The sequence below is a fragment of the Fringilla coelebs genome (genome assembly GCF_963513975.1).
Source record: "Fringilla coelebs genome assembly, chromosome: 27".
In the NCBI taxonomy this organism is placed as follows: domain Eukaryota; kingdom Metazoa; phylum Chordata; class Aves; order Passeriformes; family Fringillidae; genus Fringilla; species Fringilla coelebs.
Window position 1 is genome coordinate 6,159,269 of NC_140053.1, and position 19,793 is coordinate 6,179,061.

Below are 19,793 nucleotides of genomic sequence, written 5' to 3' on the forward strand. Positions count from 1 at the left end.
TTAGTAGCACTCAAATAGCTGTGTAAACACCTTTAATGTGGTTTCTTTTATCTCCTCTCAGTAAACCAATGAATTCATTGTGTTCACAGATTGTGTGGCAAGGAAGGCTCTGCCTCCTCTACCTCCTGCATTTTCACATAATCCATGTTTGGGTTAAACAATGTCTTTCAAAAAGACACAGTAACTTCAACAAACTGTTTTCTGTCAGGGAAAAAGTGGAAACTTTAAAAGATGGCAGGAGAAAAAAATCTTTCCTCCCCACCCCCAACTAAAACCCCATTTTCCAAGTGAAAAGGACATTTTCTTTAAAACAGTCTCCTTTTATCAGAAACCAGTAAGAAAAAGACAAAGAAGTGCCAGGAGAATTGTCTGAGCTGAGGTCCAAAACAGATTTGTTCAAGCCAAAGTAAAGTCTTGTTTATCTGTGGATCAACAAGGAAGTTTGAAAGACACCATTCAAAACAAAGTGCAAGCAAAAATAAAGACTATGACAGTGATGTCACAGATGTCACTCAAGTGATGTCACTGGTTTTGACCCAGCCCTGCTCCTGCCCCAGTACCTGAATCCTTGTGTTGCCTTTTCATCCATCCACATAATTTTCCTGCTCTGGAGCTCTTGCTGGTCCTCTTTCTTCTCCTGGCTCTTCCTTGCTTTGAAAAGCAAAAAAATTATCTGTCTACTCTGGGTTCCCAAGAAAACCCACTGGGAGGAGGCCATTCCTCCCTGCAGGAAGCTGTGTGCCCTAATCCTGACATTTCCAGCTCCCCCTTGTCCTTCAATAAGAGCGATATCCTTGTCCTGTTGTCTCAGCTGGACCTGACACCTGACATTTTGATGACTAAATTTTGTTGAGTTTAATTCCATTTCACTGCAAGGGAGTCATGTACTTTTTAATGCATGAATAATTCCATACAAAATACTTTAAAATTAGTCACTTTGCAAATCCCAGGCACTCCATGATTAGGGATAGCAGGCTTCACTGTTCATTAAATATTAATCTGCCCAGCTCATGCATATCCATTCTGATACAGCTTCTCATTCTATCAATGCACTCTACTTTTTGCCAGAGTCCCTGCCTGGAATTGCTATTCCCAAAGAACAGCCCTGAAAGACATTAGGTCTGCCAAGAAACTGCTTATGATCTTTCATTTTCATACAAAATATATTTTAATGTCTCTTCCTAACCCAGCCCTTTCGATTTTCCTTGACTATAACATGGCTTGTTTTACAGAAAATAAATCATGTTGTGCCCTTAGTAACAATGACAATAAAGAAAAACAATAATCCTGGGGGAGAGTAGAAAGAGCTGCAGCAGCACTTCCATCAGCTAACATGTGTATATGGGAAGTCATTGGGAATAAAAGATGTGGGTAGGAGTCAGCTGCTCCACAAAAAGCTTTTCTAAGAGCATCTCCAGAATAGAGGGAGCAGCCCCAAGTGTGCCTCCTGCCTTTCTTAGGTTTTACAATAGTAATTGGGAAAGCTCTAGGTAGAAAGGAGCCCTTGAGACCCTTGGGTTCCTTGACAATATGTGCAGCACCAGCCCATGTCTCACAGCAGGGCACTGCAGAAAGGCTGGGGCTTGATCCATTTGCAACTTGAAAACAAAAAAGATATAATTTAGTTTTAACTTCAAACATCAAAGTTTCTTGGACACTGAGAATTGTGTTTGTTTTCCTCATGCTTCCCAAACAATCCCATGGCTATGGTTTATAAGACCTGTCCTAATTTTAGAATTATGGAATCCCACAATGGTTTGGGTGGGAAGGGACCTTAAAGTCCAAGTACTCTCCCACCTGGCCTTGGGCACTTCCGGGAATGAGGCAGCCAAAGGTTCTCCGGGCAACCTGTGCCAGGGCCTTGGCACCTTCATGGGGAAGAATTCCTTCACAATATCCCATCTAACTACCTCCCAAAACTGTGTAAGGCAGAAAGTGTCAGGAATTGTGCTTCTGGCTTTTCTGAGCCCCTCAAATGTTTGCAGAGCAAAGCAAAGGGCTTATCTGGGACCTGAGGACAATCATCTGCTGAGATTCCCTGGGTGGGATCCTTGCAGCTGTCACAGGCTGGAAGGCTGGAAGGAAAGCAGGATGCCATCCCAGCTCCCATGGCAGTCTCTGAGAGAGGCTTTGCACTGTAACAACCAACAAATGGCGGTGCATTGTCTGGGATAATGTGGATGTGGTGTCCTGGCTCCATCACCCGTGCTCAGCCCTAGTCTCAGCCCAAATGAGGGGTTTAGAGAGAAGAACCAGGAAAAATGGTGGTGCCAGCAGAAGATGCCTATTGCTTACAAATAAAATGAGGCAGATGGCCTGCTGAATTTTAATCCTTAATTAAAAGTGCTTTACTCTCTAAGCTAATTATAGACTAATTCCTGCTGTGGGAGGGGCTCCTTTGGCATGGAGAGGGTGGTAATGAACATAGCTCGCCTCCGCATCAGCAGGCTTGGCCCTTCCCTCTGCTGCCTGAGGGATGAAAGAGGGATAAAGAGACCCCTGGCTGTTAGCTCCTAGTAGACCTTGTGAAGGAAAATGAAAGAAAGGAGAAAGAGGTCTCAGACAGTCCTACTGTGATGGAATAGGATCACACTGAAGCATCTATCACAGCATGAATAACCCAAGGAACTCCCACAGGAAGCTGGACCCCAAACTGGGTTGTGACTAATAGTGAGAGCTCTGCCAAAGCAGATGCATTTTTCCAAGTGGCAAAAACCTGGTTTGGGTAATGTTTGATATGATTGAAAGAGGTTTCTGTTAACACAGAGGTTCCTTTCTTCAGGATTTGCACTTTAAATTCAATCTGGCCTCCCTGTGTTGCATAAGCCTCAAGCGCCTCAATGTATGCTCCTGTGCTGTTTCCCTGAGAACTTCTGTGTCCAATGCATGATGGAGGAAAGTTCAAAATACAGATGGTAAATTGTAGGGAGAAGGACCATTTGTGAAAGACTTAAAAGTGTTAAGAGCTTGAGCAACACCACGTCCTTGCAGCCGCTGGGATCCTGGGATGGCCTTGCTGTCTCAGCAGCTCTCACCCAACACCCTCTTCTGCTTCAAGGCGTCTTTTGTCTCCCAAACTCATGTCCTGACTAGGATAACATAAAATGGCCTCTAGTCACACCTGAGGAGGTTTAGAGTGAGCATTAGAAAAAATGTCTTCACTGAAAGGGTTGTCAAGCCCTGGAACAAGATGCCCAGGTCAATGAGGGAATCACTGCCTCACCCTCCCTGGAGGGATTTAAAAGCCCTATGGATGTGGCACTTGGGGACATGGGTCAGTGGTGGCCTTGGCAGTGCTGGGGCAGTGGTTGGACCAGATAATCTTAGAGGTTTCTTCCAACCTAAACAATTCTCTCAACATCTGATTCATCATCCATTACTTTGATGTCTTTGCTGAGTGGCAAAAGACAGCAGGATTTTGTCCTCCTTCCTCATCTGTCTCCTGTGACCCTTCCTAAACAGGAAGGCAATGAGTGAGGTTCTCCTGTCCCACTGCCATCCTTTGCTGAATACTAATTCTCTCAGACAGTCTCTGTGATTTCCTAGCTCCTCACATTTGTTGCCCCAACTCCAGCCCTACCTTGCAATTAGAGAAGAAAAATCTAAGGCTCCTAATGCTCAACCCCTTCTGTGGCTTGGCCTGGCCTGGCCTTGTCAGGGCAGAAGTCAGCCTTATCAGCAGACGTGGGCATGCTGTGTCTTTCCAAAGGGCCCAGAGAATGCAAATGCTGATCTCTATCTGCCTGGCATTTCTCTCTTTCTCCATCAAAATCAATGTGAAGGATCTTTTTCAGCCCCTCTCTGGGTTAAGGGAGGTGGGGTTGAGGCTGGGGGGGGTGAAAGGAATGGAAAAATACTCGTCAGATGAGAAACTTTTCGCACCATTTTTCCTGCCTGCAGTTTCTATATATAGGTTTAATTAGAACATTAAAGGCACCTCAGGATTATGCTGTGAGATTTGTTTCCTTAGCCCTGTAACTAATGCCCTGTGGTTCCTCTGCTGTGACTTCATTAAATCTCCCAGCAAAAATCTACCTATGGAAATTGCAGAATTGCCATCCTGGGTGGGAGCACCCAGGTGAGCTGGGGGAAGTTGGAAGCTCTGCTTTAAATGCTCTCTAATTATCTCCAGCCGAGGTTACAGAGGAAGTGGTTTGGCTCCTGTGAATTGAGTTCTTGGGAGAGAGCCCTGGAAATAAGCTTCTTTGCCTGATACTGGAAAGTTTTGTCTCTTATTTCCCACAACCCTCAGTGGTAGGGGGAGATCAACTCTTTCTCACCTACCTGGAAAAGGACTGAGCCATTTTTAATGGGGATGTTGTAATAATCAACTTCCTTCTGGCTGTCCAGGGAGCTTGGTTTGTTCTTTTGAATCACAGAATGGTCCATTTTGGAAGGGACCTTAAATATCATCCAGTCCCACTCCCTGCCATGGGTGGGACACATTCCACTGTCCCAGGCTGCTCCAAGCCCCAGTGTCCAACCTGGCCTTGCCAGGGACCCAGGGGCAGCCACCGCTTCTCTGGGCACCCTGTGCCAGGGCCTCCCTATCCTCACAGGGAAAAATTCCTTCCCAATATCCCATCTAAACCTGTCTTCTGCTAGTGGGAAGCCTTTCCCCCCTGTCCTGTCTCTCCATCCCCTGTAAATTGTTTCTCTCCATCTTTTTTTTGCAGGCTCTCTTCAGGCACTGGAAGGCCACAATGAGGCCACCTCTGGTCTCTTCTCCAGCTGAACAATCCCAGCTCTCCAGCCTTTCCTCCCAGCAGAGATGCTCCATCCCTCTGATGGTCCTGGTACCTCCTCTGGACTCTCTCCAGCAGCTCCAGGTCCTCAGATGGCATCCCCAAGCTGGAGGCAGCAGAGCAGGGGAGTCTCAGCAGAGCAGCGATGCAGTGGAGATGCAGGAGCCAAAAGGGCTCCTATAGTTACACCACACATTCAACCCCACATTGCATTTCCCCACATACTCCATTGGATTCCAGATCACAAGGAATAAGCAATTTCTTTCTCTCAGTTCCCCTTCTGTACCTGCCATCTTGTACTTTTTACTCACTTGAGCAGAGGTGAAATGGCATTTCAGGGGCTTGCAATGAACACAAAAGAATAATTTCCATTTTGACAATGCAGAGGTCTCTGACTCAATCAAAACCTGCTAAAATACTCTGACATTTCCAAAGTTTCTGGATTTTTTCCACTCCCTTAGAATTTCTCCTTATTGTGCTCGTAGAAATAAGGCATATTGAGCCTGACTGTGAAGGAAAGAGAAATGCTAAAGTAAATCTTTAGTTAGAGGTTTGGATCGCACAGGAATGTCCATGACCACCTTATATACAGGAAGGAAAGACCCCATTAAGAGATCTCCTGGTCCTGTCACATCCACCTTGACATACCTTCAGTCCCCGCTACACAGTACCCAACACTGTAATATTTTGGGATAGTAAAAAATTCAATTTCAGGCTCTGTCAAGCCCCAGCACCCAGCTCATCCCTGCTCCTTGCCCTGCTCCTTGTGTCACATCCCACCTCTGCCATTCTGGTGGAGATTTCTCTTGGAATGAAGGGAAGCATCCAAGGTCTGAATCATCTCCAAAACTCTTTGTCATATCTGGCAACCAGACTTAGATGCATCAAGCAGCTCTTCTGTGCCCAAAGATTAAAAAAAAATAATCAGTCTGTGAGTGAAGCCTGAACTGAAATTCAGGCATCTGGAATAGGTTTATAAATAGATTCAACCCATTTCAGATGGTTAATTAATGTACAGGAAATATACTCTGCTCATTGAGAGAAGCCAGACCTATGGAGCAGATTCCATCTGAGGAATTATCTCCACAGACCACTCCAGTGGCTCACAGAAATATCCCTCTCACCAACCAGCTTTGAGACAGCCACTGTTATTTTATGTTTTAGTAGCACACCTGTTAGTCTCTATTCATTTATTTATTTTCCTTACAAAGCAAAAAAATTAATTTTTAACCAGCCCATTATTAGCTTTCAGCACCTAATTCTCAGATCAAAAACTTGCTTCCAGAGTTACATGAGGGAGGAATTATGAAACACACAATAATGAGAAAATCAGATTGTCTGTGAGTTAGTCAGGCTGGAAACAAATGATCCCCCTCCTGAACTGAAGAGTTGGTACAGAAAATACAGTGAAGGTATGAAAAGACAAATTAAACAAAAAGGTAAAAGCAGCTAAAAGCTTTCCCTGTTGAGAGGGGGATTTGCAGAGCACTTTCCTTTGTCTGTCACAGTGACAGCTTCAAGAATCAACAGGAGAAAAGAGAAAATAACGTCAGGGTATTTTAGGAGACTGGTGAAACTTACAGGGAAATTCCTTTGCAGGCAAAGAACAAATATTTATTGCCCTTGCATTATTTTTTCCACTCACTCCAAGACACAAAGGGCTCTTGCTCAGATCTCAATAAACAAGAGCTCACATAAACCCTCTGATCTTTCACCCAAGTTTAGATCAGTGCTGGAAGCCACCATGAGCATAAAAATAATTAGTTGTTCTAGTTGTTGATAATTTGTTGTTAATTTGGGGGAAGTTAATGGAAAATACCAGTTTTAGAACTGAGGGGAAAAGGTAGTCATGACTGGGCTTTGTCACAAAGCTAGCTGACATTCCCAGCCTGGGACACTGAATGCCAAAGATCCAAGTGCTGCTCCATCCTTAACTAAATGTCCAGCCTGAGACTCTGCTCCAAACCAAGACATGGAGGAAAGTTGTGCCAATCTGGTCCAACCTGAACTTGCTGTTCTAACAAGACAAAAATTTGTTCTCCTGTTACAGTGGAATAAAGCAAAATTCAGAGGCCAAATTGGATTTTATGTGCATTTGAGTCCACAGGAAGAGTGGACTCAAGTGAAACAGGAGCCCCACAGGAGCTGGAAGGAAAGGGAGACCTCTCTTTTGTTCATGCCACCCACAGAAGGGGTAAGTTGAGTTGGTTTCACACTGGAAGACTGTAGATCCCTCTGTTCATAACCCACCACTGCCCAGCTGCTCCTATGGGATTCACAGCCAGATTCATCAATGTACTGGAATAAAATCAGTAAGTGCTCTCAGGAGCAGGACCTGCATCCCAGTGTGTTTTGCAGCATTTGTTCATGTCACAAATTCAGGGACCTGGGAACCAGGAGGGCTGAGTCATCCTCGTCTCAGCTGCCTGAGACAGCAGGGTGGCTTTGTTCCCTTGTTTCTGCAACAAACTCCGGGTGAGTTCTGCTGGAATCCCACTTGAGAAGCTGTGACCAAAGCGGGTTCAGCATCCAGAGATGGCATGAGGTGTGTCAGCCCATGGAACCATGTGATGCTGTGGGTTGCATGGGACCCTAAACACCACCCTGTTCCAACCCCTGCCATGGGGCTGGTGTGCCAGCCTCAGCTGCAGGAAGGCAGTGAACAGAACAGGAGGGGTGGGACAGCTCACCAGCCATGGGGCTTCTCGTGGTTGCCTAGTTGGAGGTATCTCTCTCCATGTTGGATGCAACAGGAGCTCCTCAGCCTTTGGCTGTACCTTTAGAAGGGTGCAGTATTCCCACTGGTCCTATATTCTGTTTTCCAGCCCCAAGGATCTCATGGACAGCTTGTAGCACCTCAGACAGCACCAGCCATGTGTGTTCAGGCAACTGAACTCAATGTGTCAATTTTAGTCAGCCTCCACTGAAGCCATGAGATACAAAGGAAGAATTCCTGACCCAAAACTATCAGTGCTGAAATACTTCTATTTGCTGCCAGTGAATTCTCCATCAGCACCCTCCCAAGGCCAGGCTGGACAGGACTTGAAGCAGCCTGATCGAGTGGAAGATGTCCCTGCCCATGGCAGGGTGTGGCACTGGATTTTATGTGCCCCTTACAGCCCAAACCATTGTGTGAGTTTATGATTCAGTCCCAAAATGTGGTGTGGGGAATCACCCTGCTGCCCTGGCTCCAGACCTGTGCCCTCACTGGGCAGTGGTCCTCTAGCCCCAGGTGAAGCCACATGAGGGAGGTGATGGCACAGTTCCCTTTTTGGTTTGTGTTTTGTGACTCCTGAGCTGCTGAACTCCGTGGTTGTCATGCAAGGAACATCAATGGCTGGTGGGTGGCTGTCTGGAAGCAGAGTGGAAGCTGTTGGTGGAATATGTAATGAGGATTATGTATGTGTGCAACTCACATGGAGATTGGCTGAGTTTGGCACCTCATGAAGATACAACCACCTTTTCATCTCATTCTGGTTTTCTTAAACCCCTTCCCTCACCACTCTGGGAAATCAGGATTCATCCTTCCCCACTCCACCCTCTCCTACAACCTGAGGTGAGTGATTCAAGTCACAATATTTTAGAAATTCTAATCAGTTTCAGAAGTCTTTTCAAGTTGCTTCTTGATTTTCTAATAAAGATTTCAAACTAAGTTTCAAGCACAAGCTATAACCCACTCACCTGCCCTGCTTCAATCCATATGGGATTTCCAGCACCATCCCCAGCTGGGTTTGGATGGGACCATGGAGAGCCATGGAAAGAACCCACACGGGTTTGGATTTAGTGCCTGTTCCCAGTGCTGCCATGTGACCCCTCCAAGCAGCTGCACAAACAGCAATGGCACGGAGGCCTTGGAGGCTCAGAACTCCCAGGGTTTCTAAGGAACGTTTTGCTTCCCATGACTATGGCTGCAGGGAGCTAAAGGATGGAGAAAGGCGTTTTCTGTCAAAGCTGGAAATCAGTCTAAACTTGCAGAGGTGGATTGGGACACCTGAATCATCCTGCTCCTAAGCTTCATAATGCAGGTTTTTCTGGGGCAAAATTCCATTTTATTTTGGAGCTTGTTTATTGCTGGGTCTCTGTGTGTGTTTGTTGGGAAAGGATGAGGTATGTGCCCTGCTCTTCTCCTCAGAGCCTGGGGAATGCTCAGTGCCCACTCCATGGACCTGAACCCACACTCAGTGCAAGGGCCTTGCTCCCCCCAGCTCCCATACCAATCCACAAATCCTTCACGCCTCCTTCTGGGCACTGGGATTCTGTGTAAGGGCTTGCAACAGAAGAGTTGGCTCTGGGAGTGGTGGGGAAGATTCTGTTTGGATGATCATGAAGACCCTGTCAATAGAAAGAAAACAGAATTGTTTTTTTCCAAGTTAATCAGCATAGTATCCGGTACAGCACAGTGTAGGAAAGACAATTTATGCTGCTCTTGGGAGCCAGTGAAGGTTTCCTGAAGATGAGGAAAGCCCCATATCTCTCTCGAGGAAGACACCAAGGCTGTCACCATGACAAGAGAGAAAGTTAAAAGTTACAGACTCTAGCTGGCTCACAGAATGATGTGGCCCCTTGTTCACCTACTGAGAATTTTGGTTTTTTCTTATGATCAATGGGGAATGAATGTGTCTGTTAAGTGAATGTAAATATCCTGAAAAACTATAAAGGCAACATGTTGCTATTATAAATCTCTCTTAAATACCCTTCTGCTGCAGTCTTGGTGCTTTGTGCCGTGTCGTGCTCTATAGCGACGGCACAGGATCCCCAGCTCCCACTGGCGTGCTCTGCTGGCCCTCAGCAAAGCACTTCCACCAGGAGACACTGAGCACCAGGAGCGTGGCTGTACTCACACCCTCGACTCCTGAACACGACTGCAGTCAGCAGTGGAGGCAGCAGGAAACCTCTGAGGTGCCTGCAGAAACTCAGCCTCCTATTTCAAAGACCTTTTCGGGTTAAAAGTGTGTCAGGGATGAAGCAATGTAACAACTGAGGTACGGACTCAGACTGGCAGGGAATCAGAATCGTTTATTCAAAGAAACAAGCTGGTTTTATACACTTCTTCAAGACACAGTGTTTCCTAATACGGTAATTCTCACTAAGCGACCTATCGCCCATCGCCATGTCAGCAACACGCTTTCTTAATATCCTTCTGTGGGGTGGTCACGGCTGTTCACCCGTCTGTCAGCTTCTGGCAGGCTCCTCTCTGCAGGGCTCTGCCACGAGGCGCCTCCTCCCGCCAAGGTCAGGCAGAGACAAGCCTGTCTGCGCTGCCATGTGCTTCTTTGTGCTCCGATGTGCTCCTGCAGGTGCATGCCACGGCCTGCAGCTCAACTCCATCCTGTCTCTGGCCACAAGGCAAATCTCACTATCCAGGGCACCGAAGTTTCTTTGGCAGCCTTAAGTATGAGGAAGGCTCTGCCCTTCCAACAATGATTTCCATGCTGGGGAGGGACAGAGAGCAGCTGGTGGGTGTCTGAAATGTGCAGTGCCCCCCAGAAGCAGTGAGGGAATACTGGGACACTTAAACCATTATTTCTATGTCCTTCTTCCTTTTAATTTAGCTTTTTCTGGAGGCTTCAGTTTCTCACACTGTGTGCTATAAATGATTGTTTGAGGCTTTAATGTGCTCTGTGTAACTGTATAATTTTCAGAACAAGAGTCCAGAGGTTGCCTTTGCTTTTTTTTCAAAGTATTTTAAGAAATAGCTTCCTCTCTCACAAAAACACCAGTCTGGGAGAACACTGGGTTATTTCCAGACTCATCCTTTCATGAGGTTTCATTCTGCTGTAAATCTCTGAGAAACAGATGCTGGCAGTCTAGAAAGGATTTCAAATAGAATTTATATTTTGTATTAGTGAAGGAGCAGAAAAATATGCTTGTATGGCATCAGAGAAATAAACTACTTTTTGGTCCATTAGTAACTAAGGAGGTTGTTAGGCAACTTCAGATAGGAACAAAACTGTATTCATATTATTTCAAATCAGTAATTTTACATCATTTTTATTCCCAAGTCTTCAAAAAGATGGTCAGAGTGCTGTCCAGCACACTGAGATTAAATACTAATGAATGGGAAATCCTTCCTTTGGGGAACTGCAGAAAATAATGCAGCTTTGTGCAGAGAAGAAAAGCAGGCTGTCACAGACCACAGTCACTAACAGGTGTCTGTCAAGGGAAACATAATGGGAAAATTGATCTTGGGATTTAGCAAATTGGGAACTGAAGGTTGGGAATGTTGTGCCATTCATTGACAGAGGCTGTCTCTGGTCAAGAGGACTTTTAGACTCAATTTACAGTTGGTAGATTTTGATTTCTGAAAGATCTTTGGCTTAGCACCAGTTAAAAGATCAGCACTGAACCAAAAATGGCTTTATCAGCCCAGCTGGACTGAGAAAAAATATCACCGGTCCTGTCAAAGCCAGGTTTGCAAGTGCTGCTGAAGCAGATGAATAAAGAGTTGCCAAAAGGAACCACCTTTGGGAGGGATGTTTCTGGTGGAGAGCTGCAGAACCACAACCAGGTCAAGGAATCATGGAATCCCAGAATGGGTTAGGAGGGGCCTAAAAGACCATCTGGTTCCAACCCCCTGCCATGGACACATTCCACTAGAAGATGCCTCTCTGCTGATTCATCACCACTGTTGAAGCAGATGGAAAATCACATGCAATCAAATCACGTGCAAAGCTCAGTAATTTAGGGAATATCAAAGAAGAGAAGACAGGCCAGTGATAGTGACAAGTCTCCTATACAACAAGCCTGTTGTAATCCATCTCTTTATGCCTCTTCCTTGCCTTCATCATTCCTAATCCAGTTAAGGACAAGCCAGGCTTACCTGTGGGGGGAATTTGACAGCTCAGAAAATGAACCTACATGAGCACCAAACACCAGCCTTGCCAAAAGGGCTGGAGGCAACAGAACCAGAAATGCCCAGCTAAATGATATGTGCTGCCCTGGCCCTGCCTACATGGAGAGCTCAGGTGCTGCCAGCATTTGTGGTCTTGAAAAGAAGGTGGAAATTCAGAGGGGACTGAAAGCAGCGACCGGGAGCTACAGAAAATGCCACACCATGGGAGACATACAGAGCTCAGTCTGGTTTGCTGATCAAAAAAGGAAGAAAAATGTAAAGAAGGCAGCTTGAGAAATTATTTGATCCCAGTGAATAAGTGTCTCTCTGCAGAGAAAATATAAGGTACTCAAGTGCTCTTGAATGCAGAGACATAAGCAGTGGTGAGGATCTGAACCATGGCAGCTTTGCATTGGAAATGAGGCACAAGGTTTTTCTGCACTGAGCATGAGTAATTTGTGCAACACAGACTAGCCATCCATCTGCTGTGTCCAGAGCAAAGCTGGGTGTTGTTCCAGCAAACAGCCTGTGTCCAGCAGCAGTGATCAGGCTCAAGAGCTCAGTGATATGAAAACTGAGTAGTGACTCTACAGTCCAGCCTACGGGTTCCAGTGGGACTGCATCCTCCGGGTGAGCAGCAGTCACATATTACTCCATGAACCTGCATGCAACAGTCCAGGAACAGGGAACTAGATGTAGATAGTGCACCTGCTCCAAAAACTGAAAACAATGCCCAGCTCCTTCCTTTAGCTCCCTCCTCCCAGAAACACGGGGCGATTCCCAGATTCACACTCCAATAACACAGATTCCAGGTTATCTCCTGCCGCTGGTGCCATCCTGGGGGGACCCCACTAGCTGGGAGTGACTCAGCCTGAGTGGGAGAAGGCACTGAGCAAGTGGCACTGGGGGATGACTCACAAGGGGAGTGTCTGCAGGGCTGGAGGCAGCAAAGGAATTCGCCTTGCCCGGGTGATGTAACTCCAGCAAAACTTTACCTTTTCCATCCTTAACGAAAAGTAAAAGCAGCCAGGTTTGAAGTACCTGGACGTTGAAGCCTTGTCTGCTCAGAGCATTCTGAAATGCTGATTTAGCTCATCCAGCTACTGCAGCTGGGGGTGTGGCTGCTCCCCAGGGTGTTTCCCGTCACATTTCTGAAGTGGCACCTCCAATGGCGGAAAAATTCCTGCAGTCCCTGCCTGGGCAAGCTGCCAGACAGCAGCAGTTTCCTGCTGTTCCAAGGAAAACCTCATTCTCCTCCAGCACCCCTTCCCTGGCGCTGCCTGCTGCGCACCCGGGACCTGCCAGCAGCTTCTCCTCATCCCAAGGACTCTTATAATGGTTTTAAAAAGCTGCATTCTGCTTCTGATGAAAGCCAGTTCAGCAGATACATGCTGGAAACAGCATAAAACTCCACAAAGGAGTTGATATCCCCCTTCTGGAGTTCCGTGTGTTTAAATGAAGTTTTGCTGACTAATTAAAAACCCTTCATCCATCTCATAAACATCCTGGAATTGCTTTTCTCACTGACTGAATTATTTAAGAGTCATTCTCTCAGGATTCAAAATTATTGTTTTGGTGTTGCATTACTGCAAGTTCAGTGTGGTGAAAACCCTTAAGCATCTGAGGAACCTCCTTTGAATAATAAACAAACACAGAAATGCTGTTGCTCTGCATTCAGAAAACTACCATCAGTGGGACCTGCACCTGGTCCTGGAAAACAGTGAAGCAGAGTCTTTAGGGAAATCTTTCCTGCATTTGTGCTGGTAGAAGTGCATCAAATAAAATGAGAGAAGGGAGAAACTCAAAGGTTCAGTTGGATCCTAGAATGGTTTGAGTTGGAAGGGACCTTAAAATCACCCAGTCTCAGCCTTCTGCCAAGGGCAAGGACACCTTCCAGTAAACCAGGGTGCTTAGAACCCCATCCAGCCTGGCCAACTTGATTAAGCAGACCCAGTAATCGTATAGCACAACGAAGAGCCTCATAAGGGACTGAGGGTGATGGACAGGGTGACGAGGAGGCAGATGTTTAATTAGGCATTGCCACCATGCAAGGTAACTGTGGCATCACAACCCAGTGGGCTACCAGAGACAGATTTGGGGGCTTGCAGGATGTATCTGCACAACTGAACATGGAAAGCCTCTGCTAAACTGCTCCGTGAGGTTCCCAGGTTGGTCTCCACTGCTTCTCTAGCTGCACTTCAACAATTTAGAAGGTCACAGTTGGATACAGAAGGACACTGACAACAGCCAGGGCTGGCTAAAGCCTGCAGGAAGATGAGTTTGGAGGTCTGGAGTCCAGCCACAGCTGCTGCTGAGTGATGGTGTCATTGGTACCATGCAGCTTACTCAGGGGATATCCTCCTGAGGTCTCTTCATCTGCAGCAGATCCACCCATGGGGGAAAGACATTACTGTAGTTATGGCTTCAGCTGCATCTCTACTTATAGGTAAAATTCTTACTAGCTCAGTCTTTCCAAATCTGTTTTAAATTCCTCCCCTTTTCTTTTTGGTGATGATTTTGGTAGGGATTGGCCTATGAGCGCACAGAGCAAGGCTTTCAATTCAGGCAAAGCTCCACACTCGCAGCAAGAAATGGGCTTAAACTTAGAATCATGGAATATCCTGGGTGTAAAAGGTTCCCCAAGGATCATTCAGTTCAGCCCCTGGCCCTGCACACCAGCACTCCCACCCTGGGCATCCCTGGCAGCGCTGTCCAAACCCTCCTGGAGCTCTGGCACCATTCCCTGGGGAGCCTGGGCAGTGCCAGCACCCTCTGGGGGAAGAACCTTTCCCTGAGCTCCATCCCAAATCCCCCTGGCCCAGCTCACAGCATCCCCTGGGTCCTGTCCCTGTCCCAGAGCAGAGATCAGAGCTGCCCTCGGGGAGGAGCTGCAGCCGTGCTGAGCTCTGCCCTCAGCCCCCTCTGCTCCAGCTGAACAGACCAAGTGCCCTCAGCTGCTCCTCGTGTGGCCCCTCCAGACCCTTCCCCATCCTCGTGTCCCTCCTTTGGACCCTGTCCTGGATTGAAAGATAATGTGTGTATTCTAATTGCCATCTGTCAGAGGTGGGGCAGTTATCTTCTGTTCATTGGGCAGTTTTCTTTATCTCTTCCACACCCAATCTGTGAGAGACTAGGTGAAGAGATCTGAGAACTCTTCTGTCCAGGGCCACTGAGTGTTCCTGCAGGGCTGATCAAATTCCACCATCCCATGGGGAGATGCTCTGCCCAGGGCAGGAGCCAAGCATTCCTACCTGGATACAATCTGAGATTTCACACATTCCTACCTGGATACAATCTGAGATTTCACACATTCCTACCTGGATACAATCTGCCCTGGAACAGCACAGCAGCCTTTGCCCCCTGCATTCCCAGAGGAGCAGCTTCCTCCTGCCCTGCATTCCCAGAGGGAGAGCAGGCCCATCTCCAGCAGCCCTGGAGCTGCAGAGGAAAACTCCCCCCTTGTGCAGGATCCTGCTGCAGCAGAGCCACAGCTGGCACTGCAGGAGGGCTGAGCCCCCATGGGATGGGGCTGTGCCACCCCTGGGATGGGACTGTGCCACCCCTGGGATGGGGCTGAGCCCCCATGGGATGGGGCTGTGCCACCACCCTGGGATGGGACAGTGCCACCCCCATGGGATGGGGCTGTGCCACCACCCTGGGATGGGGCTGTGCCACCCCTGGGATGGGACTGTGCCACCACCATGGGATGGGACTGTGCCACCACCATGGGATGGGGCTGTGCCACCACCATGGGATGGGGCTGTGCCACCACCATGGGATGGGGCTGTGCCACCACCATGGGATGGGGCTGTGCCACCACCCTGACACACAGAGGGGCAGGGCATGTTCTGACTCTGGCAGGGTTGTTTTGTTGTTCATACTATTACATTTGTATTTTTATTTTTCCTAATAAAGAACTGTTATTCCTATTCCCATATCTTTGCCTGAGAGCCCCTTAATTTCAAAATTATAACAATTCAGAGGGAGGGGGTTTGTATTTTCCATTTGAAGGGAGGCTCCTACCTTCTTTAGCAGACACCTGGCTTTTCCAAACCAAGACAGACCCTCTCCAACAGTTTTAGACCTTTCTTACATTGTTGTGCCCAAAACTTCCCCTAGCACTCAAGGTGGGGCCCCCACAGCCCAGGGCAGAGCAGGACAATCCCCTCCCTGGCCTGGCCTCCCTGATGCTTCCCAGGACATGGAATTCCCTCCTGGCTCCAGGGCACTGCTGACTCAATGACCTTGCCATTGACCAGGAGCTCCAGGTCCCTTTCCCAGAGCTGCTCTCCAGCCTGTCATTCCACAGTCTGTACAGGGCAACCCTGGATGTACCACACACTTCCGAGAGCAAAGCACGTCCCACCCTCTCAGCTTTTTGGGCCATGAATGACATACTCAGAGTTCACATTTCCTGGATTAGGCAAGACTATGCCAATGGCAAGGAGCGATGCTCCCAAATTACTTTAATAATGTGGAGAACTGATTGAACAAGGCATTTCACATGAGCACTATCACTTTACCTACCTCACATTCCCTCAGGAATTGCTAAGCATCATACATCAAATGCAATTTAATTTCAATTAAAACTTCTGATAAAGCTTATGGCTTCTTTCTCCATCCCCCTTGCAGCACCCTCATGCAGTGCTGCTCTCACAGCACAGGGGACATGCAGAAAAAAGAAAAACCAATATACTTCTAAATTTCTGGAGCGCTAACCTAGGAGTTTTGCTGGATCATCGCCCTTCACACACTCATGGCATATTGAGTGAGTAGGAGCATTATTAAATGAACATTGCTCATAATATTAAGACTTAATAGATTCCCATGGGACGGAGTCACAGTTCTGATTTCAGTGTGATACTTTGGAGGAATTAGAAGGCAGAACATTCCTGTATTTGACTGGCACTCAGCTTGGAAATCTGCAGAAAATTGTGCTGATTCCACTGAGGCTGTAGAATTGTTGCAAAGTGTCTGTCTGGAAGACATAGAATGAGTATTTATCCATTCTCCAAAAGGCATCTGCAAGGCTTTGGATGTCCAACATCAGCTGGGAGAGTCTAGGAAAGAAAGAAGTGTTGGCATCTACCCAGATCCATGGCAGATGACCAGGGAGCTGAGAGCAGGAGGAGCGTACAGGAGGGTGAGCAAGGGCAGGTGAAGGGGAAACCTCAGGGGGACAGAAATTTGGTTATCTCTGTCACTCAGCTGACCCTCGCATCCTTTCGGAGATGACAAGGGAGAGCATTGTAAAGGAAGCGTGTGGGGGCTGCCTGGACACGCAGGTCTGGCCATCAGAAGTTATTTGGCTGAGAACTCTGCAGTCAGTGGCCAGGGCATGAGTGATGGCACTTGTGAGCCTCCTACTGGGACCGCCTCCTGTCTCTGGCAGAGAGCGCTTTTGTCAAGTCAATTAGGGACAGAAATACACTTTCTAATGCAGCAAAGGTCCTGCCGGCAGCTTCCTGTGGAGCAGAGCAGTTGTCACAGCTGGTCCCAGCTGCAGGGCTCTGCTCTGGTTTGGACCTGGCACTCCGCCTGTTCCTCCAGAACTGCTCTCATCTGATCCTTTGGATTTGACCTTTGCCTCTGTTAATTCTCTCTACCGGGAAGGAAATCACCAGCAGCCTGGCTGAGGCAAAGGGGTTTCTGTTACTGATCAGTAAGGTTTTATAAAAGAGAGGCCTTGTAAAATCATGGTTCAGGCTTGTTACTTCGGCTAAGTAAAAAAGGACTATGGGAAAGAGACTCAGCTGAATTAGGGATGGAAAAACGTGTTACATAACCATCATGTGTTCACATCATGGCGTATGGTGGCTGGTTGAATTATGTTTGTTACGATTTAAAAGTATGTAGCTGATAACTGGCTAATGGCTTAAAATGACCAAGTTTTGGAATAAAGTGGCTCTCCTTCACACCTGCTTGGGGACTCTGCATCACTACGGGCCCTCACCTCACAGGTCTCTACTCTGCTTGCAAGGGAGAAGTACCTCTGTCCCAGCTTACCCTGGAGGACAGCCCAGTGAGTAGAAGCTCCCCCCATCACCATCAGGGCAGTGTTTGGCATCCAGAGGTGTTGGCTGTTTTGCAGTGAGACATCCAACAGCCACTGTGCGCAGTGGACACTGCAAAAGTCAGCTGTGGATTTTGATGGAGGTAGCTGTTAGGTACCTGTCCTATCCTCACCTGCTCTGCAATGTGGGAGAGGAGGAGGGGACACACTCAGCTTTGTCCAGCTCTGCTTTGAGGAGGTGGCTCAGACTCTGCATTTCAGATACTCTTTGTCTGGAGCAGAACTGCCTTCAGCCACTGAACTAAAGCCATTGACCCTGAACTTGAGGAAGAACTTTGCTGTGGGTGACCACAGGCTAGAACAAGTCACCCAGGGAGGGTGTGGAATCTCCCTCACCAGCGACATTCCAGAACCCTCTGTGCCAATTCTGTGCCACATGCTCTGAATTTGCTTGAGCTGGACCAGATGACGCACTGTGGTCTCTTCCAACGTAATTGACTCTGTGATTCCTTGGGCCCTCTGGTGTGTTGTCCATGTCTCAATTTCATCCAAATCCAGCCAGTCCAGGTGGATGAAGGATGCTCCCTCCTTGGTCTGTTGGTCCCAATGACCTGCTGGTTGCATCTTCCCTGCAAACACTCCATGGTCCTGCAGACCCTCACAGTCAGAAAACCTCTGCAAATCACTGTGGAACAAAAGCTGCTGCTTCCCAGTTCACATGGGTGAGCCTCTTTTCTCCTGCTGCTGGAGAAAAGGTACCAACACCAGAATCCCCCAGAGAAAAGCTGGTATTGAAACAGCCGGAATAGAGAAATGAGTTCCTACATACTGAGATATGGACAGAAGGCAAAAAAGGCATTGAGTTACCTCTTTAGGACCACCTTTTTTGCTGGTAGGATCTGACTGAGATTTATTGACCTCCAGGTAATACTGAAGAGTCCAGTGATGTGCTGTAGCTCCCCAGCATTTCCCAGACCAGGGTTTGATCCCTGGCTGGTTTTCTTAATCTCCAGTGCTTCTTTGATTGAAGCAGCAAAGCTGGAAACCCAACACTACTTCCCACCCCCAATTTCAGAGCCAATGATAATCCAAAGTATTTGTTGACACAGCCAGGCTATCTCCTGCCATAGATCTGTGCCAGTGTCTCTGGCTGGCTTTTGCCTGAGGTATCCTGGTGTCACAGCTGAGCACAGGAATCTCACTCCAGCTTTCACTCATTCATGCTCTCTCTGTCCACTGCTTTTAAGTGGGAACTTAACACATTGCAGCAGGGACCTTGTCACAATACATTAGCAGAGTATCTCTGGATAATTCCTTTCCATCAGCTCCACTAGATCTCATTTTTCAGGAAGGTTTTAGGAAATTTTTATATGTGTTATCCAGAAAATAATTCTGACTTTCACAGCAGAGTTTTCTCATAGCCCAGCCAGTCCCTCACTCTGTGCTTTTGGTCCATTCCTTGAGCCAATTTTTTTCCCCCTATATCTGAAAACTTTCTTCCTTCTTCTGTATACAGCTCACTGAGGGTTTGATTTATCTGATCTAAGAGATGTCTTGTTTGGGGTGGGAAGAAGGAGTTTATGGTGACCAGTCCCAGTGAGGATACCTCAATAGTGAAAAATTGTAACCTTTCCCCACAAAGCAATATAAAAGTTAAAACAAAATAGACTGAAATGAAAAGGTAAAATATGTCATTTCACTATATGAAATATATCAGTGTCTTTAGAAACCTCTCCCATGCTCAGTACCAGGATGCCTTTAGGCCTTTTCCACTGTGAATCCATTTCATTTCCTGTTGAATGGTGTTTTCCAGCCCCCAAATAATTTTGTGTTAAATATTCCCAGTTCCAGGCTGGTTAAATGGCAGCAGATATCCATAGATCAGTCTGTCTCATCCCTACAGCCCGGTGATTACATGGAAGATGGATGGGCTGGGTAATATCCACAGAGCAGCTATTAGGCTGTCTGGGGCTGCTCCAGGTCCTTTGGCTGGAATAATGAGGTTAATCACATAACCTCCTTTCCCCATGATTGCTTTGGTGGCTTAGGCTCCCCCCTCACCTTCAGTACAGCAGCACAAGCACAGCAGGAGACTCCCCTGGGCACGGCATGGGAGAGATCCGGGCTCTGGGCTTGTCTGGCAATGGGGAAACAGGATAATTTCAGCTTCCAGACATGGATTTAGGAATGGAAACTGGTTGAG